Here is a 14,118-nt window from a genome sequence, read left to right on the forward strand (position 1 = left end):
TTCCACGCATAGTGGAGACAGGATTTCATCAAATCCCCTCCACTATGCATGAACATCTGGACGCTGCTTGTTTGACGCTGCAGCGCTGCGCAGCGTCAAACAAGCAGCGTTTCCTGAACGTGGAAACATACCCTTACTCTTTGCCACATGGTTTTTTTTTGCCTTCCTCTGGATCAACATGTTAGGTTAGGCTATGGGTTGAACTAGATGGACTTACAGTCTTCCTTCAACCTAAATAACTATGTAACTATGTAGCATGTGCACACCAAATGTCAATTTCCCATTGACTAACATTGGCTGTGCACTAGACTGCGGATTTGATGCAATTCCGCGCATCCAAAAATGCTGGGGATCCGCATCTAAATCCGCAACGTGTGCACATAGCCTTAGTGATGTTATTTTACTGAGGGCAAACATGCTTATTGACACGGAGTGGCTTGATTGAGTAGTGAGCTCAAAGAACACCGCTTTTGTTGCAAAATCCAAAACACTTAGCTTTATAAAGCAACAATAGCAAAAGCATAAAATAAAAAGAACAACCACTGTTGTACTCCAGGCCACTATGCCAGGTCTGTTTCCACGGACTGACCGGTGGCGTATATTTTTGGATTGGTGGTGTAATTGGCTGTTTAGTCTGGCAGACCCCAGTACATAATGCGCATAGAGCGATCTAGAATCTAGACAGATCTAGAATACAGCGTTCTGTGCACATGGGCGGCCATTATCCTTGGCAGCACGTCCAGTTCACACCATGGGATGCTGAGAACGAGGTCTCTGCAGCACAAAAGATGATTTCAGGAGCTGCGGAACGAGTTCATTTGTCAGGTGACTGGGCCCTGGTCCCACGGAGAGCAGGAACATGTACTGTCTGCCCCTGACGCCCATTTCCTGCACCAGCAATGCTCCTTTCGGGCCCTGGCTGTATGAAGTCGCAGTTTGCTATACTGCAAAAAACAACTATGACACAACCACCTAATACACATTACCAATGGAGCCTATGGGGAGCGTGCACACCAGTGAGGCTCGTGCGGTAACGTGCCGGGGTCTTGCACTGGTCAGGGGCTTGGCTACAGGCATTATAAACCCGGGAAATTGCGCTATTGGCACATAACTTCACTATCGTGACACAGTACACATACGGTGTTCTGAAAATTGTCGGCATGTCGTAGATAGTAGTGATGTGTCGTTCGCGAACGAGCCGACACAAAGAGCCGGCTCCCTGCAGTGAACGATGGGAGCCGGCACACCAGTGAGAGCCACTAAAATACCTGAATGGCTCTCACTGGGCGTAAAATCCCAGGCTTCGGGAGGCGTAACTCCGCCCACCTGAGAAAAACCCCGCCCACTCTTCAATTTAATTGGCTCTCTAAGAAGTGGGCGGGGTTTCTGCGGTAGGTGGGCGGAGTTTCGGACGCATGAACAGGTACTCAATAGGGATCTAATACGATCCAAAAAGAGCCGGTTCACGAGCCGAAAGAGCCGGCTCTTTTTGGTGAGCGGAGCCATGAGAGCCGGATCACCAAAAAGAGCCGGACTGCCCATCACTAGTAGATAGTAGGGATGGGCGAGGCTACGGAGTCACAAACTGACCAATCACGGCCAAGCAACAGCTGAAGATGCAGGGTGGAGAGAAGAGGAGCTCTGGGCGGCAACATGCCTGAAAATTTCAGGGACGGGCGTGATTATGGCACCTGGGGGCCTGGTTAAAACCACAATAGTGAGGGAGGGGGCGTGACAAAGGGAGGGGGGCGTTACTATGCTCAGAAATTTCAGGGCGTCTTCATTTCTGCAAAGGGGGGTGATTAAAGCAGCGGGGAGTGACTACATGCCGAGAAGGGGAGTGTATCCATGCCCAGAAATTTCACCAGAGGGACGATGCTGAAGTTGGTTTCTTATTCGTTCAGTTTCTTATTCGGCTATTTTTTATTTTCTGTTTTTTTTCAGGTTTTTCAATAAAAATAAACCATTGTAAGTATATAATATTATGCGGTCATGTGCCCTCTTGTGAATACACTTAAAAACAGATAAAAATATTAGAAGGCTGGCACAAAAATGGGCATCAAAGTGGGCACTGAGGTATGGTATTAAAGGTGTTAAATGGCTTTGTGCCACTGATCTGACACCTGACTTGCATACCTTGTGATGCCACACATCAAGTTCCTGTCAATCCAGCCTGGCACAAATGGGTTCTGGGCATCAGAACTGGCATCAAAGTGGGCAGAGAACCAATTTTCACACATGCGAATAAGTAACAGCTATTTTTAAGGGGTTAAATGCCTTTGTGCTACTTATTAAACACCTGATTTACATACCTACTGATGCCCCACATGAAATCCATGTCACTCCAGCCTGGCACAAATGTGTTCTGGGCATCAAAACTGGCATCAAATGGGGCAAATCGCCCATTTTCACTGATTTGAATAAGTAACAGCTATTTTTAAGGGGTTAAATGCCTTTGTGCCACTGATCTAACACCTGATTTACATACCTACTGATGCCCCACATGAAATCCAAGTCAATCCAGCCTGGCACAAATGGGTTCTGGGCATCAGAACTGGCATCAAAGGGGGCAAATAGCCCATTTTCACAGATTTGAATAAGTAACAGCTATTTTTAAGGGGTTAAATGCCTTTGTGCCACTAATCTAACACCTGATTTACATACCTAGTGATGCCCCACATCAAAGTCAAATCACTTCAGCCTGGCACAAATGGGTTCTGGGCATCAAAACTGGCATCAAAGGGGGCAAATCGCCCATTTTCACAGATTTGAATAAGTAACAGCTATTTTTAAGGGGTTAAATAGCTTTGTGCCACTGATCTAACACCTGATTTACATAACTACTGATGCCCCACATGAAATCCAAGTCACTGCAGCCTGGCACAAATCGGTTCGGGGCATCAAAACTGGCATCAAAGTGGGCAAATCGCCCATTTTCACAGATTTGAATAAGTAACTGATGTTTTTAAGGGGTTAATTGCCTTTGGGCCACTGATCTGACACTTAAAATACACAGAAAGTGATGCCCTGCATCAAACCCAGGTCCCTTCAGCCTGGCCCAAATGGGTTTTGGGCACCAGAATTGGCATCAAAGTCGGCAAACAGCCCATTTTCACAGATTTGAATAAGCAACTGGTGTTTTCAAGGGGTTAAATGACTTTGGGCCACTGATCTGACACTTAAAATACACAGACAGTGATGCCCTGCATCAAACCCAGGTCTTTAGCCTGGCCCAAATGGGTACTGGGCATCAGAACTGGCATCAAAGTGGGCAAACAGCCCATTTTCACATATTTGAATAAGTAAGTGATTTTTTAAGAGGTTAAATGACTTTGGGCCACTGATCTGACACCATTATTACATGCATTTTGATGCCCTGCATGAAATTCATGTCACTTTAGCTTTTCCCAAATGGGTTCTGGCCGTGAGAATTGGCATCAAAGTTGGCATTGATTTTAATGATTTGAATAAGTAACTGAATTTTAAGGGGTTAAATGACCTTGGCCACTGATCTCACACCACTATGACATACACAGGCTGGAGACACACTAGCGATTTAAAAATTGGTCCTATTTATTGCAGGAAAGTCTGACGAGTGCAATGCAAGTGTCATGTGAGTGTCAGGCGTTTTTTGTGCGAGTACAATCTGACTTCTCACACCTAACACCCGATCTACATCCGACTGCAGTGCGATTTTAACATGAGATTTTACATACAGAAATGTTATTAATCATTTACACATAGTTTTAAAACGTAATATTCTTCAAAATGTATATACCGTATATATTCTAGAAAGATAGATTAAAAGCCGGCAAATGATCAGCCACGTACATTTTAATCAGAGTGACAGGTTAGATTACGATAGAATAGAGATATACACATAGAATAAATGTGTGGTGTGTGTGTGTGTATACATATATACAGTATATATATATATATATATTATAACGCTGATAGCGTCACTCTGTCCAAAGCCTTTATAGACTGCGCAAGCGCGACGCGTCTGCACAGTCTGGATCCCACAGTGTGACGCATCCGGGGAGGAGGATTGTGGCCCAGGAGATCGCGGTATGAGTAAGCACTGAACGCATACCGCTATCTCCAACGGAGAAGCAGAGACGCACCAGGAGGGTGAGTATGAAGGGGGAGGGTGAGCCATGCTATATTCACCTGTCCCCGTTCCACCGCCGGGTCTTCCGCATCCTCTGGCTGTGACGTTCAGGTCATAGGGCGCGATGACGTGGTCAGTGCGCGCCCCCTGCCTCAACAGTCACAGCCAGAGGACACGGATGACAGAGTGGCGCGCGGCGGTGGAACAGAGACAGGTGAATATCGCAAGTGCCGGGTGTGACGGGGCATGCGACAGAGCAGGAAGAGACACCACGCCAGTAATCAATCCAATAAAATTTATCGGAACAGGGAACTGGGACAACACAAATCAAAGTAATTCTGCAGCGTCCGTAATTAGTCTACAATGAGTCCACACAAAGGGAGCAGATCCGGGGGCGCCACCTGGCAATCCGAAGCCAGGCAAAAGAAAAATAATCCTGGGATGGGTTTACTGGATCCAGCAGATGAGGGACACAACACCATTCCACGTGGCAGCTTTTAATCCTCCACACACGGGCACCAGGATCTCGCCTCAGCATACGATCCCAGCCCTTCGCAAGTCACCACACAATTGAATCAGCCAACACATGAGTCTATTGTTCTGTGTCCTGGGATCCATCCCTCCATGAGGGAAAGCTCCCCCTTCTGGTTGTTGACTCAAGCCTGATTACATAGCAGTCCAGGGACACAGGCCGGGGGAGGGACACGCTGTTACACCGGGGGCCTTAGCCAGCGGCGACTCCAGCACCTGACCCCCATAGTGCGCTGGTGTTCCCGCCTGCTTAGGCACTCGGCGCCCAGCGACGAGAGGTGAGTCTGTCATTTTTTTTTTTGAAATCGCAGCATCAGCATACGGGGCATATTATGCTATGGAGCATCTTATGGGGGCCATCAACGATGGGAGCAGCACATGACAGAATGGGGGCGCAGAATGGGTGCAGCACATTACAGAATGGGGCGCAGGATGGGAGCAGCACATGACAGAATGGGGGCACAGGATGGGAGCAGCACATGACAGAATGGGGGCGCAGAATGGTTGCAGCACATGACAGAATGGGGGCGCAGGATGGGAGCAGCACATTACAGAATGGGGGCGCAGAATGGGAGCAGCACATGACAGGATGGGGCGCAGGATGAAAGCAGCACATGACAGGATGGGGGCGCAGGATGGGAGCAGCACATGACAGGATGAGGGCACAGGAAAAGAGTAGCACATGACAAGATGGAGGCGCACAAAACAGGATGAGGGCACAGGATGGGGCTGCACATGACAGGAAGGGGGCGCAGGATGGGAGCAGCGTATGACAGGATGGGGGTGCAAGATGGTAGCAGCACATGACAAGATTAGGGGGCAGGATGGAAGAGGCGCATACCAGGATGGAGACCATATACCAATACAAATGCTCGCCACCCGGGCGTAGAACAGGTTCAATAGCTAGTGGGTGTGTGTATATATATATATATATAACGCCAAGAAGACCAAAAACGAACGGCACTGTCTGTGAAACGAGGTTATCCAAAAATTTCGGGTTCAGGTATTAATGAATAATAGTCCTAGCATCAGCCATGCATCAAGATCATAGGTGCTCTTCTGAAAATACACGAAAATCCATGACCATATGCAAGAAGAAAGAGAAGGCACTCACCGATCTAAAATTCCCAACTTTATTTCATCTTCATGTTAACAAAATACTGACCCGTGGAAGCGCAAGCACAAACGGCCGTCGTCTATCCCTGCTCACAAGAACTCCGCTCCTCACTCCCCCGGCCATGGAATTTTTTTAACATTAAGATGAAATAAAGTTGGGAAATTTAGATCGGTGAGTGCCTTCTCTTTCTTCTTGCATATGGTTATATATATATATATATATATATATATATATATATATATACACTGTATATATATAGTCTTTATATTGCAGAGAGAGATACATAGAAGAATAGCCGGTAATTCATTTGTCAGCCTCTCTAAAATCACTGCTGGAGCCGACAGGATAGAAGACATGGTTTACATACACTAAGTAGATGCAGAATAGTTAGATATGTACTGTATATGTCAGTGATCAATACAATTAGTATAGTGTGTGTGCAAATTAGAGGACATGTATGTAATTAATAAAAGATTATTTTGGGAGGAAAAAATGTTGCGGGCTCCCGCATAATTTTCCAATCCAGAGAGGGAAAGCCAGCGACTGGAGGCCAATGTTTATAGCCTAAGAAGGGGTTAATACCCATGGATCTCCCCAGGCTATGAATATGAGCCCACAGCTGTATTTTTAGTGTTTACTGGCTATTAAAATAGGGTAGCCCCCAAAAATGACATGGGGTACCCTTATAATTAAATTCCAGAAAAAGCTATGCAGACAGCTGCGGGCTGATATTCATAGCCTAGGAAGGGGCCATGGATATTGACCCCTCATGGCTACAAACACTAGCTCTCAGCCTCCCCAGAAATGTCACATTTTTAAGATTCACCAATTTCAGCACTTAGCCTCTCTCTTCCCGCTGCCCTGTATCGGTGGTATATGGGGTAATAGTTTGGGGGTTGATGTGACCTTTATATTGTAAGGTCACATCAAGCCCGGCTTAGTAATGGAGAAGTGTCAAGAAGACCCCTATCCATTGCTAATCCTATAGTTGTTACAGGTTCAATAAAGACGCAGCCAGGATAAAGTCTTTTAATGAAATAAAACACTAAGCACAGTTTTTCATCCTTATTATCCAGCTAATACATACAACGCCCTTGTTCTCCTGTAATTAAAAAAAAACAAAAACAAAAACCCAACAATATACCATACCTGTCAGTCGTTCTGTCCCACGCAGTAATCAATATCTGGGGAAAATACAGTTTGCAACTAGGAGCGGTGCTGAAATGCAACCGCCATGGCTGCAAACTACTGGGGAATGAGGAGATGCTGCCAGTGCAGCTACAGAGACTAGTGCTGATGTCACATAGTCTGCCCTCCCTTCCGGCTTGAACTGCAATGAACTCTGCAGCGTGGGAAAATGAACTGGCATTTTCCCACGCTCCAGAGTTCAGCGCGGGTCAGGCAAGCAGGGAGGGTAGACGCAGTGACTTCACCGCTAGTCACTGAGGCTGCGCTGGCAGCATCTCCTCATTCCCCAGTAGTTTGCAGCTGGGCTGGTAGCATCTTAGTACAGTCCTGGTTGCAAACTGTATTTTCCCCAGATATGGATTACTGCGTGGGACAGAACAACGGACAGGTATATTGTTGTTTTTTTTTTTTTTTATTCATTACAGGAGATCTATAGGATTAGTAATGGATAGCTGTCTTATTGACACCTCTCCATTACTAAGCCGGGCTTGATGTGACCTTACAATTCAAAGGTCACATCAACCACCCAACTATTACCCCATTGCCACCGCTACAGGGCAGTGGGAAGAGAGAGGCTAAGTGCCATAATTGCCATAAATCATGCAGCTGCGTCAACAAAAACTAAATCTCTGAGCAGTCACAAATACTCGGAGATTTCCCGAGCAACAAGTATATTCGCTCATCACTATTAACTACCTGCAAAAAACACTTGATGAACTTTCGATAGTAGTTTGCAAACCCCAAGAAGCGTTGCAAATAGTGATGAGCGAGTATACTCGTTGCTCGGGCTTTCCCGAGCACGCTCGGGTGGTCTCCCGAGTATTTGTGACTGCTCAGAGATTTAGTTTTTGTTGATGCAGCTGCATAATGTATGGCTGCTAGCCAGCCTGAGTACATGTGGGGGTTGCCTGTTTGCCAGGGAATCCCCACATGCAATCAAGCTGTCTAGTAGCTGTAAATCATGCAGCTGCGGCAAGGAAAACTAAATCTCTGATCAGACATAAATACTTGGAGACCACCCGAGTGTGCTCGGGAAAACCCAAGTAACGAGTATACTCGCTCATCACTAGTTGCAAACCCTTCAAGTCACGGGGCTGAACCCAATCACTAATAGCCTGCACCTTCTTGGGATCCATGTGAAACCCCTCATTGGAAACAATCAAACCCAAAAATGATAACTCCTGTACAAAAAATTAACATTTCAAATTTTGAAAAAAGTAGTTTTTCCCTGAGTCTATGAAGGACAGTACGCAAATAGTGAAAATGGGTTTCACTGTCAGGGGAGTAAACCAAGATGTCGTCAAGGTAAATAATCGCAAAGTGACCGATCAGATCAGCAAACACAATATTAATAAAATTTTGAAAAATGGCCAGGGGTGTTTGTTAGCCCGAAGGACGTAAAAAGATTCTCAAAAAGAACTTCTCACGTGAGAAACGCCGTCTTCCACTCGTCTCCCTCTCAAACACTTATCCAATTATAGGCTCCCCACAAATCCAACTTTGAAAATCATTTGGCCCCAGACAACTGGTTACACAAGTCAGGAATGAGAGGAAGTGGGTAAGTGTTTCTCACAGTGATTTTGTTGAGTTCCCGAAAGTCGAGGCAAGGACTCAAACCACCATCTTTTTTCTTTACAAAGAAAAAGCCAGCTGCCATAGGAGAAACATAAGGGCGGATATGCCCCTTACGAAGACTCTCGGCAATATACTCCTTCATGGCCAGCCGCTCAGGACAAGACAGATTAAATTGATGGCACAATTAAAAGATGGATGTGGCGGTAGAACCTCAGCCTCGCTTTCAGAGAACACGTCTTCAAAGACCTTCAGATACTCCGGAATAGCTTCCAGACCGACAGACAACACAGATACACACTTCAAGGACTTAGATAAGGACCATTGAACAATTTCCTCAGTAACCCAGTTAATAACAGGGTTTTGATGCTGTAACCAAGGCATTCCCGACACCAACCCACTATATTTGCCCACTTTGATGCTAATTCTGGTGCCCAGAACCCATTTGGGCTAGGCTGGAGGGACCTGGGTTTGATGCAGGGCATCGCTATTTGTGTATTTTAAGTGTCAGATCAGTGGCCCAAAGCCATTTAACCCCTTAAAAACAGCAGGTCCCTATTCAAATCTGTTAAAATTGGCTGTTTGCCCAGTTTGATGACAGTTCTGATGCCCAGAACTAATTAGGGCCAGGCTGAAGAGACCTGGTTTTATTGTGGGGCTCCCTGTTCTATATGTATGCACTCTGGTATCAGTGGCACAAAGGAATTTAACCCCTTAAAAACACCACTTACTTATTCAAATCTGTGAAAATGGGCTGTTTGCCCACTTTGATGCCAGTTCTGGTGCCCAGAACCCATTTGGGCCAGGCTGGAGAGACCTGGGTTTGATGCAGGGCATCACTGTCTGTGTATTTTAAGTGTCAGATCAGTGGCCCAAAGGCATTTAACCCCTTAAAAACATCAGTTACTTATTCAAATCTGCGAAAATTGGCTGTTTGCCCACTTTGATGCCAGTTCTGGTGCCCAGAACCCATTTGGGCCAGGCTGAAGGGACCTGGGTTTGATGCAGGGCATCACTGTCTGTGTATTTTAAGTGTCAGATCAGTGGCCCAAAGGCAATTAACCCCTTAAAAACATCAGTTACTTATTCAAATCTGTGAAAATGGGCGATTTGCCCACTTTGATGCCAGTTTTGATGCCCCGAACCGATTTGTGCCAGGCTGCAGTGACTTGGATTTCATGTGGGGCATCAGTAGTTATGTAAATCAGGTGTTAGATCAGTGGCACAAAGCTATTTAACCCCTTAAAAATAGCTGTTACTTATTCAAATCTGTGAAAATGGGCGATTTGCCCCCTTTGATGCCAGTTTTGATGCCCAGAACCCATTTGTGCCAGGCTGAAGTGATTTGACTTTGATGTGGGGCATCACTAGGTATGTAAATCAGGTGTTAGATTAGTGGCACAAAGGCATTTAACCCCTTAAAAATAGCTGTTACTTATTCAAATCAGTGAAAATGGGCGATTTGCCCCATTTGATGCCAGTTTTGATGCCCAGAACACATTTGTGCCAGGCTGGAGTGACATGGATTTCATGTGGGGCATCATTAGGTATGTTAATCAGGTGTTAGATTAGTGGCACAAAGGCATTTAACCCCTTAAAAATAGCTGTTACTTATTCAAATCTGTGAAAATGGGCTATTTGCCCCCTTTGATGCCAGTTCTGATGCCCAGAACCCATTTGTGCCAGGCTGGATTGACTTGGATTTCATGTGGGGCATCAGTAGGTATGTAAATCAGGTGTTAGATCAGTGGCACAAAGGCATTTAACCCCTTAAAAATAGCTGTTACTTATTCAAATCAGTGAAAATGGGCGATTTGCCCCATTTGATGCCAGTTTTGATGCCCAGAACACATTTGTGCCAGGCTGGAGTGACATGGATTTCATGTGGGGCATCAGTAGGTATGTAAATCAGGTGTTTAATAAGTAGCACAAAGGCATTTAACCCCTTAAAAATAGCTGTTACTTATTCGCATGTGTGAAAATTGGTTCTCTGCCCACTTTGATGCCAGTTCTGATGCCCAGAACCCATTTGTGCCAGGCTGGATTGACAGGAACTTGATGTGTGGCATCACAAGGTATGCAAGTCAGGTGTCAGATCAGTGGCACAAAGCCATTTAACACCTTTAATACCATACCTCAGTGCCCACTTTGATGCCCATTTTTGTGCCAGCCTTCTAATATTTTTATCTGTTTTTAAGTGTATTCACAAGAGGGCACATGACCGCATAATATTATATACTTACAATGGTTTATTTTTATTGAAAAACCTGAAAAAAAACAGAAAATAAAAAATAGCCGAATAAGAAACTGAACGAATAAGAAACCAACTTCAGCATCGTCCCTCTGGTGAAATTTCTGGGCATGGATACACTCCCCTTCTCGGCATGTAGTCACTCCCCGCTGCTTTAATCACCCCCCTTTGCAGAAATGAAGACGCCCTGAAATTTCTGAGCATAGTAACGCCCCCCTCCCTTTGTCACGCCCCCTCCCTCACTATTGTGGTTTTAACCAGGCCCCCAGGTGCCATAATCACGCCCGTCCCTGAAATTTTCAGGCATGTTGCCGCCCAGAGCCCCGCCCAGAGCTCCTCTTCTCTCCACCCTGCATCTTCAGCTGTTGCTTGGCCGTGATTGGTCAGTTTGCGGCACGTGACTCCGTAGCCTCGCCCATCCCTACTATCTACGACATGCCGACAATTTTCAGAACACCGGTAGCATAAAACCGCACGGGCGCCCACACGCTCATCTGCGCATGAGTCGGATAGACCAAATACAGAGCATGCGCAGAACACACCACACACAGCGCTTCACAGAGAAAGTCCGGGGAAATCACAACACTGCGCAGGATCACTTTACGGATAACCAGGTGCAACACTAAGCTATGCTGTGCCCACAGGTCACATGATCGACGTCGCCACAGGTCCTTTAGCTTGTAGGTTCGCCAGGTATAGGTTAGTAGCGATGTAGGACTTCGAGTAGTCACTGATGTATGTGGTGTAACCATAGCATGTACACAGTATGTATGTACACAGTATGTATGTAACCACATGTATGTACACAGTATGTATGTAACCACATGTATGTGCACAGTATGTATGTAACCACATGTATGTGCACAGTATGTATGTAACCACATGTATGTGCACAGTATGTATGTAACCACATGTATGTGCACAGTATGTATGTAACCACATGTATGTACACAGTATGTATGTAACCACATGTATGTGCACAGTATGTATGTAACCACATGTATGTGCACAGTATGTATGTAACCACATGTATGTGCACAGTATGTATGTAACCACATGTATGTGCACAGTATGTATGTAACCACATGTATGTGCACAGTATGTATGTAACCACATGTATGTACACAGTATGTATGTAACCACATGTATGTGCACAGTATGTATGTAACCACATGTATGTACACAGTATGTATGTAACCACATGTATGTATACACAGTATGTATGTAACCACATGTATGTGCACAGTATGTATGTAACCACATGTATGTACACAGTATGTAACCACATGTATGTGCACAGTATGTATGTAACCACATGTATGTGCACAGTATGTATGTAACCACATGTATGTGCACAGTATGTATGTAACCACATGTATGTACACACAGTATGTATGTAACCACATGTATGTGCACAGTATGTAACCACATGTATGTGCACAGTATGTATGTAACCACATGTATGTGCACAGTATGTATGTAACCACATGTATGTGCACAGTATGTATGTAACCACATGTATGTGCACAGTATGTATGTAACCACATGTATGTGCACAGTATGTATGTAACCACATGTATGTGCACAGTATGTATGTAACCACATGTATGTACACACAGTATGTATGTAACCACATGTATGTGCACAGTATGTATGTAACCACATGTATGTGCACAGTATGTATGTAACCACATGTATGTGCACAGTATGTATGTAACCACATGTATGTGCACAGTATGTATGTAACCACATGTATGTACACACAGTATGTATGTAACCACATGTATGTGCACAGTATGTAACCACATGTATGTGCACAGTATGTATGTAACCACATGTATGTGCACAGTATGTATGTAACCACATGTATGTGCACAGTATGTATGTAACCACATGTATGTACACAGTATGTATGTAACCACATGTATGTGCACAGTATGTAACCACATGTGTATACACAGTATGTATGTAACCACATGTATGTAACCACATGTATGTAACCACATGTATGTAACCACATGTATGTACACAGTATGTATGTAACCACATGTATGTGCACAGTATGTATGTAAACACATGTATGTGCACAGTATGTATGTAACCACATGTATGTGCACAGTATGTATGTAACCACATGTATGTACACAGTATGTATGTAACCACATGTATGTGCACAGTATGTATGTAACCACATGTATGTGCACAGTATGTATGTAACCACATGTATGTGCACAGTATGTATGTAACCACATGTATGTGCACAGTATGTATGTAACCACATGTATGTGCACAGTATGTATGTAACCACATGTATGTATACACAGTATGTATGTAACCACATGTATGTACACAGTATGTATGTAACCACATGTATGTACACAGTATGTATGTAACCACATGTGTATACACAGTATGTATGTAACCACATGTATGTGCACAGTATGTATGTAACCACATGTGTATACACAGTATGTATGTAACCACATGTATGTGCACAGTATGTATGTAACCACATGTATGTACACAGTATGTATGTAACCACATGTATGTGCACAGTATGTAACCACATGTATGTGCACAGTATGTAACCACATGTATGTGCACAGTATGTATGTAACCACATGTATGTGCACAGTATGTATGTAACCACATGTATGTGCACAGTATGTATGTAACCACATGTATGTACACACAGTATGTATGTAACCACATGTATGTGCACAGTATGTATGTAACCACATGTATGTGCACAGTATGTATGTAACCACATGTATGTACACAGTATGTATGTAACCACATGTATGTGCACAGTATGTAACCACATGTGTATACACAGTATGTATGTAACCACATGTATGTAACCACATGTATGTACACAGTATGTATGTAACCACATGTATGTGCACAGTATGTATGTAACCACATGTATGTACACAGTATGTATGTAACCACATGTATGTGCACAGTATGTAACCACATGTATGTGCACAGTATGTATGTAACCACATGTATGTGCACAGTATGTATGTAACCACATGTATGTGCACAGTATGTATGTAACCACATGTATGTACACACAGTATGTATGTAACCACATGTATGTGCACAGTATGTATGTAACCACATGTATGTGCACAGTATGTATGTAACCACATGTATGTGCACAGTATGTATGTAACCACATGTATGTACACAGTATGTATGTAACCACATGTATGTGCACAGTATGTAACCACATGTGTATACACAGTATGTATGTAACCACATGTATGTAACCACATGTATGTACACAGTATGTATGTAACCACATGTATGTGCACAGTATGTATGTAAACACATGTATGTGCA

The 14,118-nt window shown here is 44.2% G+C and overlaps 1 protein-coding gene across 4 annotated transcripts in view; it reads left to right on the top strand.

The window, feature by feature from the left end:
* The first annotated feature begins 11,324 nt into the window (after nucleotides 1-11,324).
* The window catches only part of LOC143767139 (uncharacterized), a 54,218-nt gene continuing 51,424 nt past the window's right edge, over nucleotides 11,325-14,118 (top strand). The window contains exon 1 of one of the 4 annotated variants that reach the window (XM_077255167.1): nucleotides 11,325-11,384. The gene's annotated coding sequence lies outside the window, so the exon portion shown is untranslated. Of the gene's footprint in view, nucleotides 11,470-14,118 lie in introns of all 4 variants that reach the window. The other 3 variants (XM_077255165.1, XM_077255164.1, XM_077255166.1) reach the window with 3 other exon arrangements.

Source organism: Ranitomeya variabilis, chromosome 4 (genome assembly GCF_051348905.1).
Source record: "Ranitomeya variabilis isolate aRanVar5 chromosome 4, aRanVar5.hap1, whole genome shotgun sequence".
NCBI classification, from domain to species: Eukaryota; Metazoa; Chordata; class Amphibia; order Anura; family Dendrobatidae; genus Ranitomeya; species Ranitomeya variabilis.